We start from the raw sequence: 19,154 nt of genomic DNA on the forward strand, positions 1-19,154 counted from the left end.
TTTGATTTATATACAAACACACATGGGAAAGGCTGGCACAAGTTTACTAGCTATGCCTCCTTCTGCCCAAACCATAACGTAGTTATCACTGCCACCAGAACTCCTTATCAGCTACTTTAAGGCCCTTCCCAAAGGGTGACCAATCCTACTGTGCAATGTTACTAATAATCCAAATGGTAGTCTGACCAAGACCAAGGCTATTTAGGAGTGGCCTGTACAGTGTCACCAAATACATATGCAAGCACTTTAAGAGCTTAAATATGTCTCACAAATATTAGCCACAAAGATGGGTTTAAATATATTTAATAATAAATAAAAGAACAAGGCAATACTCAAACAACACAGTAACTGCGGTGTTCAGAATCACAGGAAATATTTTAAAACTTCATTGCAGGACAGTCTCAAATACAAATACATAAAACATTTAAACTAATCTTTACTATAGTCCTATCTATATCTGAGAGCTACTATGCCCTAAATAACTTATTTACAGAGCAAGATGCACACAGAAATGCTGATTATGGATGTTTCCAGGTCAAAGACAAGATACAAAATGCACAGTCTTTCTCCGAGAGAGTTTTTTAATTACTAGCAAACATTACTGCTGGGTCAATTTGGATGACATCACTCTTTGTCACCTGCCTTCAGTTTTCAGGATAACAGATACTAACAGAATTTTAACATCTCTGTGTGAGAAGTACATATCTCTCAGAAGTGCAGCTGCTAGGAAGTCATAGAGCAATACAACACTTTACATTTTAAACATAGTAAATACTTCTTTCCAAGACAATATAAAAAACTTCTAGCTCTAGATATCCTGTCCTCTTGCTGCAATGAAACTAAATTTTATAGCACATCATAAATCACTTAATTTCAACTTATTTTCTTGAAGTTTTGTAAGTTAATCTTCTATGTTCCAACAGGGTATGCTGTGGTTACATTCTTGAAGCTCAGTGCATAACATGCAGTTCTGTATAAATCATATCAATATTCACAAATGACATAGAACTATTTACAAAATTCCAGATAGCTGGGCTGGCAGTGTCACAATTATTAAGACACAGAAACATTCTCATGATGAGGTTAGGCCAGGCTCAGGGGGAGAATGGACCTCCTGTTGTAGAAGGAAGTAGTAGTCCACAAAAACTATAACAACTTACAGGCCAACAAAGAAAAGATGACAGAATGGACTATTGAGGATAAGAAATAAAGTATGTATTGTTACTTTATGCAAGAATGACAGAATTTGTGGATATAAATTATTCAAAAAGATTAAGAGAGAAATTAGAGGAAAGCAAATTACTTGCACAAGAAAAGACTGTCAGGAAAAACTTCAAATCAAATTTGTGTTCATTAATACAACAGAGTAATGAAAAAACATTATATAGACCAAGAAACATTGGGCCATTTGGAAAAAGAAGGGAATGAGGAAGTGCAAAAATATAATGAATAAAACCTAGAGATTTTTGAAAGTTATAAAAAATATGGACATGGGAAAGAAAGAGATATCTATATGGTGTAATATTTATGCAAGGGAAAAAGACAAAATAATCAGTACAAAAAAGCAGCTTCAAAGATACTTGAAAAATAATACAAGCAAAGGTACCCAGATGTGGAAAATTTCACATAGAAAAAAATAAGATCACAAAGGAGGAACACAGAACAGAATATTAGTAAAGTAGAAGTTGAACAAATAGAATCCGAAGTTATGGAATACCTGTGAAGTGAAGGATTTAGTGTAGGAAGTCTTGCACAGGTTATGTCACAGCATGATGGAACAATGATCCCCCAAAGTAAGGAGAAATAGGTGGAGTGGGAGACATCTGAAGATGAAATATGGACATGGAAAAGAAAAAGATTTAATATGGTGCAATATTTATGCAAACAAGAAAGCAAAACTATTCAATACAAAAAATCAGCACCAGAGATATTTGAAGAGAAATACAGGCAAATGCATCCAGATATGAAACATTTTACAATACAAAAAATAAGAAAACAAAGGGGGGAGAAAAAAAAGGATTAGTAATGGAGAAGTTAAAGAAATAAAAATTGAAGTTATCAATTACCAGTGAACTGAAGGATTTAGAGTAGAAAATCTCAGTCTGGTAATGTCACAGCATGATGGAACAGTGAGTTCACAAATTAAGGAGAAACAGGAAGCATCTGATCAGTTACCCCATGAAAATACTCTGGAACCTTCAGTAGGAAGCTAGTGCAAAAGTTCATTTAGAGTTTCACAGCAAAGGAAAGAACAGGAAACAGTAGCAACTTTGACACAGTCAACGTTGCAGAGTGACAGACCAGTGAAATCCCATATGAAAGGTTAACAGATGACTCAGGAAGCAGCTGAAGAAACTATGACACAGGAAGATGTTCTGAATCTCTCTGTAGAATACCAACAGGAAATGGAGAATAAAGAATGTGCTCTCACTTTAGAAGAAAAAGAGTTAAAGGAAGAGTTGCTCAATTTTATAGAAATGGAGAGATATATTAAGACTGATTAAAGAAATAGGTTACAGAAAGTAAATAAGATCCAGAAGGTTAGTAGTCTAATAAAACAAATGAACACAATAATCAAGATTATTAACAAAAATTCATGTAACAAAAGTAAATATGATATATATTAATGTGCAGCAAAATTAATAGCAGATAAAGTCTTAGCAGAAAAATACAGCACTAGAACTACTGCCTTTACTGCTCATCAATGTGCAATGGTTCTTTAGCCAGATATACATGTTTTGTACAATGGCCATGTTCACATATGTCTTGACCACATCCACTACAGGCATGATGTCCATATGCCACAACATGCACTACATATACTAATGTGATTACCTGGTGTTGTGATTGCAGTGATAATGAGTGATCTTCCACAGACCCAGGCAATTACAGATCCTTAAGTCTGGCCAGCATAATATTAAAAGCCATGGAAGGACTTATCATAGAATTAATCGATAAGGACATAGGGAACCTCTAAACACTGTATCCATTTAATTTTGGATTGATCAAGGGCAGGTCATACTTACTCAACCTGGTGAAACCTTGTGAATTTTCCTGAAAAGGTCACCAAAGCAATGGATGACGGCAAAATGATACACACTACATACCACAATCTGACTAAAGCTTTTGACAAAATCCCACACTCAGCTAGAGCAGAAAAGCTAAATAAACTGGTAATAAACCCCTATGTTACCCACTGGATTGACAATTGGTTCACAGATAGAATGCAAAAAATCAGAATAGGGGCTGTTGTCTCCACAATGACATCCGTCACCAATGGAGTCCCTCAATGATCTGTGCTAGGACCTCTTCTATTTTTTATCTACTTTCTGTAGTCAAAGCCAATGCCAAAGGGCTCTGGCTCAGTTTATAGATGACTGTAAGTTAGTAGCAGTCTTTGAATACCTAAATGATTTAACCATCCTGTAGGAAGGTATGTCTGAAATACATAACTGGTGTCAAAATCATGGCCTGCAACTAAATGTCAAAAATGCATTATTTTATCCATTGATAAGACATTTACCCCATGAAACTACCACACTAACAATACTACCCTCAGAGTTAACCCAGTTGTTCATGATTTGGTAACTTATGTGGATAGTGATCTAACTTTTGATCAATATGTTTCTGTTGTTGGAAGAATGTTCTTCTATATTCCACACCTTATAAACAAGGGGGTTATGTCTGGATATAAGTATGTCATTGCCCCCCTTTACTCAGCCCTCATTAGGCCAATCATTGGATGTAATGCTCCCTTTGGCATGTATCTGTCCAGACATCTGCAACAACTGGAATGCACACAGAGATACCTTACTAAAAAGATACAAAGCTTAAACAACATGCCCTACTTGTACTGACCCAAAACCCTGTTACTATACTTGGTATCCTACAGACTGCTAAGAGGTAACCTGTGTCTGCCGTACAAGACATCCTCTGAACCATTCCAAATGACAGTAGAAATGCTTTGTCTAGGGATATAAACCTCTTTTGCAACATCAACAGAACAGTTTGGAAGGACAAGTATATTGCACAAAGGATACCACTGTTGTGGAATAGACTCACTATCCACATTAAGCAATGTCTGTTCCAGTCCATTTGTAAGCACAACTTAGATCTATGGATGGGAAACAGAAAAGTTACTCCAGGAGTGCCCCCTGTACTAACTACAGAGGCAGCTCCCAAATGCTTTATCCCTTGTATGGGCCCCCTCACATTATCTGTGGTATAATCCTAGTTATTCTTATTAGGGGTACTATATAATTATCAACAACATGGAACTCTGCAAGTGTGATGTTTTAATCCTAGAATTTATTATCACAAACAGTAAATGCCAATGTATCTTTAGAATAGGTTTTATTGCAAAATTGACAAAATATGGCCCTGTGAAAAAGCTAATTATAATTAAAGCAATATGAAGTTTTATAATGTGAAATGCATAAAATTATACTGTCTTCAGAATGACATTTTCCTTTTAAAAATGCACACCTAAAAGAAAACAGCTATATAAAAAGTGGCTGACAAAATAATTGGAAAGTAGCAGGCACAACAACATTCGACAGCAGTACCACTTCAGGAAGGTAAGGTACTGCATGACTATTCAATGCATCACAATCAGTTCTAAGCAGTATCTTAAGGCATCAAAAGATATTGAGTCCACAGGAGACCTTATGTGTGAATATATAACTTTTACAGTTAAATGGTAGCATCATGGATTTTCAATATCTAGTTAGACTGAATAAAGATCATAAGCAGATTGTGGTGGCAAGTTAGAGAAACAGCTTTGCAAATACCTAGCAAGCACAACACCTAACATCCAGAATTTGCAAGCCATTATATTGAACATACAAGGTAACTCATATCAAACTGGATGTTGCAATTGCCTGAGAAATATGAGTCGTAGATAGGCTTGTCCTATCAAAAAAGGACCCCATACTTCATTAGTCAATGAAAACATAGTCTGTGGAGAATTTGGCTCACTTGAATTGTTCCAGCAGTGGAATGGCTTCCTAATGATTTGTCCTAATAACGTATTGAGTCAAAATGGAGAGAAGCTGCAAATTATCATATCAATGAGGTCAACAGTGCCTTTTTTCTCTGATTCAGACATATTTCTCAATCTCTTAGATGATAAATTCTAGAAAAAGCCAAAATAATGGGGAGGTTAAAGCTCAAAATCATGCACAAATTTTAAATATGTCTATAGACTTAGAAATGTGATCAAATACCTGTTTTTCCATTAACATGTATTTTCTGAAGGGTATAAACTATAAAATTCAATTTTCTATCTTTAGTTAGTGACTTCAATACTCACATTGCTAAAAAAAGCACAAATGTTATGAGCAACAGGCCAGAAATATGCAGCAAAAGTCTGGATATTCTCTAATAGTTTGGACAGTTGGGAGGCATTGTTTCAGAACTTTCACACTTTTTTAATATTCCCAACCTGACTGATGTTTAGATTGTATATGTATATATATATATATATATATATATATATATATATATATATATATAAGTCTACTATGATTCACTGAAAACTCATTTCACTGAATTTCAAAACACTCATACCAAATCACTGAAAACTCATTTCACTGAATCACACTTCACTGAATGTAAGCACTGTTGGATAAATAAAATGAATATGCTCTTTTCCCCATTGTAGTGTGATTCTGGAGTTAGTATATATATATATTTTGGGGGGGTGGAGGTCATAGCCCCCCCCCACATTGGGGTGTGTGGGGGGGGGCAAAGACCCCACCTACTTTTGGTTTTATATTGTTAACTTTCAGTGAAATGAGATTCATAAATATAAAAGCTAAGTAGGAGGGGGTCTACGCCCCTCACACTCACAAATTTAGGGGGATGTGTCTCCAACACCCCCCAACTATATATACTAATTCCAGGATTGCACTACAGTGGGGAAAAGGGCATATACATTTAATTTGTCCAGCAGTACTTACATTCAGTGAAATGTGATTCAGTGAAATGAGTTTTCACTGATATGAACTTTCAGCGTTTTCTTGAGGGGGACTTGAAATTCAGTGAAATGAGTTTTCAGTGAATCAAAGTAGACCCATATATATATATATATATATATATATATATATATATATATATATATATATATATATATATACACACACACACACACACATACATATCTTACATATACCACTTTAAGCTGAAAATGTATGCATATGGTTGATGGCCTTTTAACATATCTGCTGAAGGCTTCTGGGTATCTATCTATCTATCTATCTATCTATCTATCTATCTATCTATCTAACTATATATCTATCTAGCTATTACTGACAGTTTCAGGACAACTGCAGGAGGATGTAGCATTAATAACAACTTAGAGGCAAGTCTAGTTAAGACTGCTTATACACTAATCATATGTGCTACAATGATGGATACTGGAGCAGATGCCAGGTGGTAGAACCAAGTGACCCACAAGTTAATATTGTGGAATTTCTTAGAGCCACTTAGTTACAAATTCAGTTTCAGAACTTCATATCAGTAAAATAAGTATTTTGAGAGCTATATAAGTAAACTAGTCAATAAATGTAAGTAAAAAAGGAGTCAGTAAACATAGCCTTTGTTAATGAAGGCTGGCATTTTAATTCAGTGATGTAAAAGTAGGCTTACTGTCCGCTTCTACCACATTCTTACATTATATTATAACTTAAAGCAATAACATATATTAACAAAGAAACCACTTCAAATTAAAGAAAGTAACACCAAATTAAAGTTGGTTGCTTTCATTCTTTATTTTTCAAATGAACGTCAACAGAACAGATTCAAATATTTTTTTTAAACTTTAAATTATCTTTTGCTGGTAATTTAATCTAATCACATAGTACTGGCTGACACTTCCCCTAAAAAACATTATAATCAACAATAGACTCAATATTTGAATAGCCTTATATATATATATATATATATATATATATATATATATATATATATATATATAGATAGCAAATCCATCTGTATAAATAAAAATAATATATAAAAACTTAAATATATACTTTATTTGTTCTGCATCTACAGAAAGCACTTAGCATTAATGTTCTAAGCCATTTAACATCTTTCACCTTAAACAAATTATGATATCTCTGAAAGAGGTTTAATGTAAATATGATCAATAACAAATATATCCTAATTTTTTTAACAAAATAACAAATGTTTGGCCAATTTATTGTGTTCAGCTTTGCTTTTATTAGCTAACTTGTGTTCATGCATTCTTTGTGAGAGCCTCCTCATGGTTTTAGCCATGTAGAAGCTTTCACAGGAAGAATATGTGGCAAGATAAACTACATTTTCTATATTACAAGTGTATCTTGCAGAACCAATTAATTTCCTTTTTGTGTGTTTCAAAATAACACTTTGTCCCATTTTAATAATCCTATAACATTTACAGTTAACAAGGATACATACCAAAGGGTTCAAATTCAGGACCAGATGTAAAGATAGTCCTTCTCTCCAAATATTTTTTGTATTCAAGTTTGTTTATACATGAACTGCAGAGTAGACCAAAAAGGTTTCATTAATTCACTATCACCTGTAATAATTTTCCTGTTGTCTACTAAAATGTTTTAATGTCAAATGAATCCATATTAATAGGTAGTGGAAAATATATTCTAAAAGAATAAATTGCCAACTTCACAAATCTTAGGAATATTAAGAATATGCAAAAAACTTTTTACCTCTATTATCAGTTACTTTAGAAATAATTGTCATTTCTATTGTTCATAGGTTCATAAATTCATAGGGTTTACTAGGATAATGACCATAAAGGTCTTTTTAAGCCTAGCCATCCATCACAAATCCCTGACAAGTTCCAATACTCTAAGTGTAACCATGTACCTGGGAGATGAACCATTTACAGGTTACCTGTCTCTATCAGAAACAGAGGTGCAAACCAAGGATGAATTTTCGGTTTCTCAGCCAATTGTCCAAGCTGCATTTGAATTGGGACAGGGAGGAACTTTGCTTCACATGCATGGGGAGCTTGTTCCATAGATGGGGGTGTCTCTGTAATACATGCCTATTTCTCCATCAGGTCCTATTTATATCACAAGTAAGATTTAAGTCTTTAGAATGGGTTATTCAGGTGCTGTTTGTTTTGTGGATATGCAGGCGGTCCATCAGAGTGGGATCTGACAATGCCCTGCATGCCAGGCATAGCTCACTCCTCAAAAGTCTGTAGGAGACAAAATAAAGGGTTTAGGGCCTTGAGGTGGTCTGCATAGGACATATTACTTACACCCTGTACTCATTTAGTGAGGAACCTCTGTGGATAGTCCAATTGTTGGATATGTCTGGTTAAGTACATACCAAAGGGGGCATTGTACTCAGTGATAGGTCTGATGAATGCCAAATACAGTGGAACAATAACTTCCTTGGACTTAGATGCCATACCTTTGTTTATAAGTTGCACAACATAGAATGATTTCCTCACCACTGTAGACATGTGATGATCAAAGGCTAGATTACTATCTATGTTAACATAACTTCTGTTTAGAAACATTTCTTTTAAAATGACTACTTCTTCTTTAAACTTGTAATTCTCACTGATTAGCCTACTTAATTGAATAAATTGGCCCTTAATAATGTTACATTTCATGAAAGTAGGATATTGACTAGTACTATGCAAGTAATTATTAGCAAACATTTTCTTACTATAAATATTACTATGAAAACAAAAATTTAAGTTGACCATACTCATTTCTAAATCAAGAAAGTTAATAGTTTTACCAAAAACCCATAAGGTAAAACAAGATATTCAGTGATTTGAAAAGAATAAAAATCATCCATAGTACTGTTCCAAATGAAAAACAGTTCATCAGTGTAATTCCTATAAAATGACACTGACTTCAAAAAAAACAAATTTTGACCAATAAATTATTTTCCCACCAACTTAATATCAAATTTGCAAAGGCAGGTACCATCATGGCATCCGCTGTGATGCCTTTTAGTTAGTAAAAAAAATTGATCTTGAAATTGAAAAAGTATTAGTTAATACAAAATCAAGCAATAAACAAATAGTATTAATCAATATATTATCAAACATAGGGAAATACTTAAATAATTATTTGCATAATTAGTTATAACTTCTTGAATAATTGATGTCCACAATAATAAGAAAGCTGTCAATACATCTAAATTTATATTATTTCAATAAAGCTAAATAAACACATGAATCTTTTAAGTCAAAATCAGTTCTCAGTATATAAGGGTCAACATGAAATATATATATATATATATATATATATATATATATATATATATATATAAATGGGCTTTGTTCAACTGTAATCAGCAGCTACAATAATTCAAAATGGTGGGTCTGGTATATTTTTATTGATTTTAAGAATGCAAGAATAAATAAATAAATAAATAACTATGACCTAATTTTGGTTGATCAAAAATTCATACAGATTATAATCAAAGTAACCCTGATGTAACATATCTATTTTACAATGACTGGCCGGTAATATCCAAAAATGAGAATGCCGATTGGTCAGCCCAACCAGCATGCCCATTGTAAATCCTAGAATATACCAATGGAAAAAGGTCCAGTCACCTGGACTTTTTTCCATTAGTATATCTCATAAAATGTTTACCTTTCTTTCTTTTTTTAAATAAATTTGCAAAACCGAAGCCCTCAAATGAACGAGGGAGATGGCACAGAGAAAAATAAGAGGATTATCTGATAATCCTTTTACTTTCTCTGCCATGAATTTTAAAAGTCTCCCGGTTTCTTTTTTCTTTTAAATTAAAAAAAAAAAAAAAAAAAGCAAGAGAGAAATGGAGATCTTCCTTTCTCCATTGCTTCCTCTGCACAGCACTGATGTACTGCATAAGTGTGGGAACACAAGTCCCATACGTATGCACAGTACATCAGAAAAGCCCCAGGATACCAGAAAAACATGGAAGGGTACCACAAAGGCATTAGACAAAGACATTATTTAATAAAGTAAGTATTTTTTCTCTTAAATAATATAATTGTATAATAGCAATAATGGACTCTGTGGTGTGGTATATTGAAGATTTATCCATGTTTGGCTTTATTTAATCACTCGGGTTTCACCCTCATGATTAAACCACACCAACCATGGGTAAATCTTCAATATACTACACTGTCATCATTGGTTTTTGCTATAATAAACACTAGTCTGTGCATCTATACCTGTTTCTTACAAAGGATTTAAAACATTTAGTGTAGTAATTAACAGCTGATAAAAGTTCCAACACTTTTTGTGTATAAATCATTGTCCATAACCACTATGCCACTACTCTTGTCAGCCTTCATAATTTGTGTAGTATTGTTGCTATATATCTCTTAATGACTTTCAAACTTGTTCCATTATATTAACCAATGTAACTTTACATTTATCTAAAGGGTTTCTCATATCTTTCTCACAGGCATCACTGAAAGTTTTTAAAGTATTTAGCAACTTTCAATTAAACATACTTTTCTTTCCATTAATCAAACTGTTTAGTAAATTTAAATATGGAACATCATGAAAAATATACTGTAAATTTAATGTCCTGACATGCACCTTTAAATTAAGTAAAACATTTACCAAACTCACTCGACTCACGGGAATGAAAGACAAAACTTTATTTAACAGAGTCACATGATGGCAAATCAAATGAAAACTACTTAACTTGAAAACGGAACTGTTACTAGTTAGTTCCGGTGATCTTGACCCTAGTTTTGTATTTTGTTCTTTCCTTGCATCCTGGAGCAAGACCACTGTTGTTTGGGATGAAAAGTATTCAGAGTTGTCACCATAGAGGATCTTGTGTGAAAACTTGAGTTGCCTTAGGAAATGCCATTTAAATCTTTTGTCACTCAATTGATATGATCAGTGATCGACTTCAAAATACTAGCAACTCTCATTGACCTCTGTAGAAGTGATGGGAAGTCTGCTTCATTAAATAAATCAGAAGAGATGTGGGCTAATTATCATGAAGAGTTAATTATGAAAGTCCATCTCAAAGATGAATGTCTTAAATTAGATCTTATTGGATACTATATAGGAAGACCTAGATCATTTTTTACATTTTGAATGATCTATTGTTTAGTGAACAAGTATTAATTTTAGGGTGGATTATTAATCCTTATGCACATCTTTGGTACTAACCCTTGTTTCTAGATCTGAAATGCATGTTAGTAAAGCTGTCCCAGATGTTCATCTCTGTTATTAAATGAGACATCTCTGCATCCCATGTCAGCAGCAGTTATAACTTGAAATGAGATGCATATAGTGAACTGTGAATCATGCTGCAGCAAACAAAATACCTACAGAAATCTACAGAAAATACTCCCCAAAGTTAACAATAAATATTAACTTGACTTTTTTTAGAATAAATAACTATGTAAGTTTTGCAGTTCACAATATGAGAACTAGCAGAGACTATAGCCCTTATAAGCCACCCACTCCCCCTCGGTGGTAATGCATTATCTCACCTCTTGTTAAATTGCATTTGTATAATTGTAGAAGGAGCCAATAAGTCTATTTACTCTGCCATTTGACTGAATTCACCAATGTACCTCCCAATCTTTCATGTCTTTCTCCTCATCTCTTCTCCAACTATCCTTTGCTTCTTAGTATCTTTATGGATTTCAATTCCATCACATATTCTTGTAGCCATTCCATGCATTCAAAAACCTCTCTATGAAAGAATGTTTTAGCAGCTCTAATGATAATTTGTTTCCTAAAATGTCATGCCTGTCCCCCTACTTTCTAGCCTTTGTAATTTCCTTTTAGGACAATACCTTCACATTCCCTGGTAAGGTCAAACATCATGTTCCCCTCCTGTTCCTTCTGATATCTTGGCATATCCTTTCCTTTTCATCCTATGTACCTTTCTGGTGTTTTTTTCTTAATCAGAACTTTTTCTAGATTCTGAATGTCTCACTCATTATACACCTTCCAGAAATGCACATAGTAACCTGGTTATGAGATGACTAATGAATTGTATTATTGGAAGTATTATGCCTTTTGCAGCTAGGGCCTTTTCTCCAGAGGATATACCCCAGCATTCAGATGGTTGCTGTGACAGCCCAGGTAACCTTATCCTGTTTGTCTACTCCAGGAGGGACCAGAAGTGGGTATGTTCACTAAACTCTAAATCTGACATTCTCTACCTTTGTTGTGCTCCATAGGTATCCACTGTTTACATGAAGTTACTCTGATTTTAGGCTTGTTATGCTCCACTTTAGTCATATTCTTCCATGTGTGCATCCTTATTCTTTCCCTGTTTTAACTCCAACTTGCTGGCCCATCCATAGTCTTTTTTTTTCTGAAAGGATTCCTACATTTTTTTTCAGGTGGGGGGTAAGATTTTTATCTCCAGTCCTCAAGAAAATTGGACGCAATCAGTCCAACAGCCAAAAAACTGGTTCCCACTTCCAGGTTGGTCACTTGTATACTCACCTTCTACAGGTGAAAGCAAAACCTCTAGGCTATGTAGCCAGCTTGAGATCCTTAAATTCTATTAACAGTACTAGCTTAACAGCATTAAATAATTCTGTGAGTAGTTTGTCACCAGATAGACAGCCTGAATTCTGCTCATCAAAATTAACCCCACTTCCCACTAGCTGCTTTCCTGCTCCCTGTCACCAACTGGACTTTTATCTCATCAGCTTACTTGTTCCATTCCTTTGCATTCATTGGTTCACCAGACAAGCTGTCTCACTAGTGCTTGCCAGCAAAGAACATCAGCCATCTCAATCCACACAGTCCCTTATTTACCAGATCAAACTTAGCTTTTCTTATTTGAATTTTGCATGATTTACAAGATTTGATAAAAAGCTGGGTTGTTCTGTTTTTACTGTATCAACCAGAATAAGTCCACGCAAAAACAGTCACTGGGCCACTTAGCTTTAATATTTTTTGGGAGTGTCGATAGTAAATATTTAATATTTTAAATGAAGCTGCACAGTGTGTAAATGAAGGTTTTTTCTAGAACAATAGATAAACAGGAAAGCTTGACTATGGAAGAACTTATGGAAAAGACATATTCCACAGAGATGATCCATATATAATGAATACAATGTTAATTGGGTGGAATTTATATCTAGTTAATGTAAAGTCATCTGATGGACAAAACTTATTATGCTAAGAATAAATAAATGAAGTAATAAAGAAGTCACTGGTAGCCATCTAAAGGATGATAACGATTTCCAATAGTGGATTTGGTTTTGTTTGTGGAGGGCAAATCTTACATTTTAATTTTAAAGATTGGTAGTCAGTATGTATTGCATGTTTTTTTTTTTTTTCCTAAGCTTGTTATCATAGTTCCTTGGGAAATACCTCATTGGGATTCCTTAGAAAGGAGGTAATTAAACTGGAAAACAGTCTTTTTACCATTTAAGAATTTTTAGGCGCAGGGGTATGATTTGAGAGTAAAATATAAGATCTGAATTTATCCAGATTCCGTGGTATTTAAGGAACTGACTATAGTTGCATATTTATTCATTAAAAGGAGTTTTCTGTGGTCCTTTCGGTGCTTTTTTGTGGTTTTAGTCTATTGAGCACCTACATACCACTATTTGATTTTTGTAGCTGCATATTTGTCTATCAGATTCTTAGTAGTGCAGCACACTAACAGCAGACAATTTCTTCATATGATTCATGCATTACTTACTGTAATTATTATCTACTTTAGCAAATAAAATCATGTAACATGACGCACCATTTCTGAATAGTGTAGTTAGATAATTTTTAAAGGTAAGGGGATTTTTTTCATATTCATACAACTTGCTACAAGACTGGTCCAATGCACTAGAATATTATTCTTGTAAATATTTTCTTCTTTTAGACTTCTCAGAACCCGAGTACCATGACAGAGGTGTACCACTGGGGCAGCATTCTTAGCTGAAGACAAAAAACAGTTTTATAATTAACTGTAGGCAAGGTTAAGCTAAAAGAAATTTAATTGCTTTATCATCAAACCCTTTTTTCTTTAGGACAGAATCCCCATATTTCTCCACTGTGAAACCTGTTATCTCATTATGTCTATTTGTCTATCTATCTGGCCATCTATCTACTTCTCTATCTGTCTGTCTATTTATCTGTCTGTCTATCATCTATCTATCTATCTATCTATGTATCTATCTATCTATTCATCTTTCTCTCTATATATCACTGTCTATATACTTAGTTATTTCTGTGTTGAACAGGTAAGTGAGCTGGACCAATCAATCCCTTTTATATAAAATAAAGTATCAGGAGATGTCAGTATAATATAAGGCAGTAAACAAGAAAAACAAAGTATAATTAGCTCCCATTGGTATTTGGAAAAACAGTGCTTAGTGCATACCAAAAAGCTTTCGGCAGCTGTTATGATGCAGCCTACCAAAACACACTGATCTCCTCTCTGCCCACCTCTCCAGTAGGTTATACTAAGGCTTCCTAATTGCAAAGCTTTGATCTGTGAGATGTAAGCAGACACATGCCATGCAAAGCCAGAGCAGACAGCTGACTAGGACATAGCTGATACAGACAGCTATGGTTTGGGTGGGAAAATTAAAAAAAAAAAAAACCACCAAAAAACTCCTAGTCTTCTGTGTAAGATTAGACAGTAAGTAATCACAAACAAGTGCAGATACAAAATAAGGTAATCATAAACATTTTCCAAGCTGAATATTTGCACAAAAAGCAAGAACACTTACCATTCTGATTAAGATGCATTTTGAGTTGACAGGTTGCTTTGTTATCTTTCTTATATCTGTTTAGGACCACCTATTGGAAACAGTATTATTTTATGCAAAAAACTAATTGTGAACAGGCTTCCGCAAATGAACCTGAATTCTAGCAGAGACAGAGCACTTGTTGTACCATCTAATTTGTGAGTTAATTCTGAAGATTTAGTATCTCAAGATCGTTGCACTTTGAAGACAAGTACTTATAGGTGCATTTTGATTGTATTGATTTGGTCTCTTAGAAGTCCTAGGTATTTTCTACTATTCAGATCATCACTGATTACTTTGTTTTTTTATGTTTACTGAGCCATTTGAATGAGAAGGTGATCATGGATGTTGTTTCAACCTATTACAATCCACCAAATTGGAAGTGCAGACTAAGCCTTGAAAAATCCATCTGAATATCATTCAGAGTTATTACATTTGGGTCAGCATGTTTAATAAGGGCAATGTAATTGGCATAGTGACTCACCCATTTTTTTCAGGGATTCAGCAGATCATTAAAATGAAAGAGAATAAAAGGAAGTCTAGAAGGTTCTGTTTACCCATGCTAGAGGGCTGCCTAAGGAGGCATTTTCTGTTTACCCATGCTAGAGGGCTGACTAAAAAGGCATTTAATCAATAACTGTTGACGTGGTGTGGTATATTGAAGATTTACCCACGGTTGATGTGGTTTAATCATGAGGGCGAAGCCACGGAGTTGATTATTGCTATTATACAATGACATAATTTAAGAAAAAAATACTTACTTTTCTTAAATAATGTCTTTGTATAACAGCGGATTGCTGTTCTTCCATCGGTTGTGGTATACTGCTTCTTCGTTTTGATGTACTGTGCATGCATATGGGACTTGTGTTCCCAGGCATACCCAGTACATCAATGCTTTGAAACGGAAGCAATGGAGAAAAGAAAGTCTCCGTTGCTCCGTTTTCTCTCTTTTTTTTTTTTTAATTGTAAAAAAAAAAGGTTTTGGGGCAGTTTATATCAACGGACAAAAGTCTGGGTGACCGGACCTTTTTCCGTTGGTATATTGTGGGATTTACAATGGGCACGCTGGTTGGGCTGGCCAATCAGCATGCATATTTTTGAATAGTAATAGGGAGTCATTGTATAATTTCGGTTTACCCATTCTAGAGGGCTGGATAACAAGGTGTCTTCTGCTTTCCTATGCTAGGGGGCTGATAAGAGGGCATTTTCTGTTTACCCATGCTAGAGGGCTGCTAAGAAGGCATTTTCTGTTTACCTCTGCTAGAGAGCTGCTAAGAAGGCATTTTCTGTTTACCCATGCTATGAAAGAGACAATATTGCTTGTTATACTTGAATGACATTTTCAAATATAAAAGATATGACGACTAATTAAGCACTGTTTTATGTTGTGATTCTCTGAAATGTGTTCCCTAACATGTTCTGGGAGATCATAGTCATGGATCTATCGCATCAAATCTGTGATACCTTCCATAGTGAAACTCTGGTGATATGGGTGATACAATGACTTGTAGAAATCAGCTGGATGGTAGGAGTGGTGGTTTGTTTCAGCTTCTCATCCAAGGAATTGAACTAGAATGGGTCCCACCTAGTACACATTGGAAGACGCAGGTATCCCAAGCAACGTATTATAGTGTATCTGAGGTTCAGAGAATGGAAACATATTATGAAGAGTCCCACAGCTGTACACCTGGCCAAAGCTGGGAGCTTGATTACTACCATGGGTTAGGCATAACATACGCCCACTGACTGTTGATAACAGCCCCATGTCACTCAAATTCTAGATCCTACTGCCCATTTCTGTAAGCAGGATGACAGAAAGAAAGGAGTCTTTGGAGTAGCCATGCTAAAGTCCAGCTGGTCAGGCTTGGGAGGTACAAAAGGAGTGAGAAAAAGTCAAGACAGTTGGACCAAATATAGTGTGGACCAGAGCAGGATTTTTTTCTCTCTCAGTGTTGCTCTTTATTACAAAATTTAACTGTCCAAAAGCTAAACAATGCATTTATTTACAAAAAACAAAACTCCAAGTATTCATTGATGACTTATCAGTAGCAGCATTATGATTTTGTTTATGAGGTTTACTTAATACCTTTTTCTTCAAGTTCAGCATGTACTCAAGCATTATCTAGAATTTACAGGAAAAAAAATAAAATATAATTTAAGAAAATGTATGAGTCTACTGCTTACATTTAATTTAGCCTGACCATCTAGAATATGTTGTTGTGCTTTAGTATTCTTGTAATAAATTAGACACCACATAAATACATGGCAGAAAACAATAGAAAATCTTAATACTACTATAAATAAAATTGCCCATTCAGTACTCATACATTAATAAGTGCTTAATACATGCTTATATAGCCCCAGTGAATATCATAGGTTTATATTTTTACATGGAGCATACTTAACATTAAACAACCACATGGATTCAAGAAAAAAATGGATTCTAAGGTCCTATGAAAGCTGGCTCTGGGATAGTGAATTGCTTTATTGACAAAAGGCCTACGTTTAACTGAAAGCATAGTTGAAGAGTTGAGTAATTTAACTCTACCATACTTTTGCATGCAGAAACTTTACTGTACTGTAGTTCAGGCTAAAATATACTTTGCTTGTTCCATTGCTGAATTTAGTTCAGAGAAATGTATACCTGTTCAGAGATTCTGAACTTAATTGTAGTTTTCTGTAAAAGTAAACTTATGTGTATCATGCTGCATGTTCTAGAACGGTTAACCATTAATACATTATACATGAAATTAAACAGAAAACCCTAAAATGGTCATAGGAGATCTACTCTCTGTGTTCATCCTGAGAGCTCAGTATAACTCAGTACAGTATTTTACAGAATATAAATTCTGTGTTAGAACTGAATAATTCAAGAAAGATTTTATACACTGTATTGGTTTAATGATTGCCCACTGTCTACTGCAGATTTCTGGATTAATAATTTATAACATGGAAAACAATTCCCATTTGCAGCAAAAGTACAAAATTCTAGCATAAAAACGTAACTTTATCCCTTTAGTAAAAGCAGCAGAGAAAATTTTAATTTTTGCTTATTTTATTAAACCTGGCAAAAATTTGATTCTATTGCTTAAATATATTGCATATTTTGAAAAGATAGCAGGGTATATTGGGAGTGAGGGACCCATGAAAAAATCACCAACATGGAATACTATTTGATATACATTGTTAAAGTGTAATGGTGTCTTACCTATGTTAGAAAATCAATTTAAATATATTCTTGCAGTGCCACTTAATTACACATTGGAGATGCAAAATAGCAACGTATGCTTCTGTAAGAAAATCAGAATTATTTTTAGTAATATGCAGGTACAAAAATAGTAGGCGCCATATAGTTTTTATATGAAAAGCAATGGTATTGTTGCCAGACCAACAGACCTAGCAATGTAATAAATTATTTTCATACCATGCTGAAGGCTCTACTGCTCAATGCTAGAAATCTTAACAAGAAACTGCACTCCCTGGAAGCTCTCCTCATTGTGGAGAATGCCGATGTCTGTGCAGTTACAAACATGTGGTTTAAGGATGAGGAAAGCACCACAGCAGTGCAAGGCTACAATGCCTATCACATGACTAGACCACCTTCTGAAAAGGAAAAAAACAAAAGAAAGAGGTGTTCCCAGTCATAAAAAACAATCACACCCCTAGATTGGTCAAGCAGGATGACTCGCTTGAGCTAGTCCATGTCCAGTTAACCATAGGCAAAATCCCCCACCATATTATCGCTATCGACAGGTTCCCAACCATGAAAACCACTCCACATACCTGATGTTACTAGAATCACTTAACGTTTAGCCCAGCACACACTACTCATGGGTAACTTTAACTATCCCTCCTTAAACTAGGAAACATACACAACCACTAATATGCAAGCTCAGAGATTCCTGGACTTTGTCAGTGCAAATGCTCTAGAACAACTGGTCTGCACTCTCACTAGGGCCTCAAGTATCTTTGACATAGTACTTACAAACAGGAGGGAGGATTGCACCCCCCTCCCACAGTGCAATGCCTCCTTGGTAGGACTGGATCATAACTTGGTCTCCTTTGAAATAAATGTAGTGTTAGAACACCCATCAAACCCTAAAACCCTAAAGAATTTTTCTAGGCCAAATTACCTTCTATTAAGTGAGAGCATAGGCAATTTTAAGGCTTCCCCTAACCTCAGAAACACAGAAGCCTATGAAGAAGTATATATGAATTCCATGTACAACCATTTAAACAACTGCATAGAAACGGTAGTACTTGACCAAACTAAATCCACAAATATCTGAAAAAGCAAGTCACCTGGTTGGACCCCTGGCATAAACAGACTATACAATAGAAGGAAGAAATTCCTGTCTAGAAGTAAGCAGGGGGTTGCACAACAGAAAAAAATCTCTCATTAGCCTCAACAGGTAAATCAGGGAACTAGTCAAGTCTTCAAAGG

This window comes from Protopterus annectens, chromosome 7.part0, assembly GCF_019279795.1.
Source record: "Protopterus annectens isolate FY-2018-M chromosome 7.part0, PAN1.0, whole genome shotgun sequence".
NCBI classification, from domain to species: Eukaryota; Metazoa; Chordata; order Ceratodontiformes; family Protopteridae; genus Protopterus; species Protopterus annectens.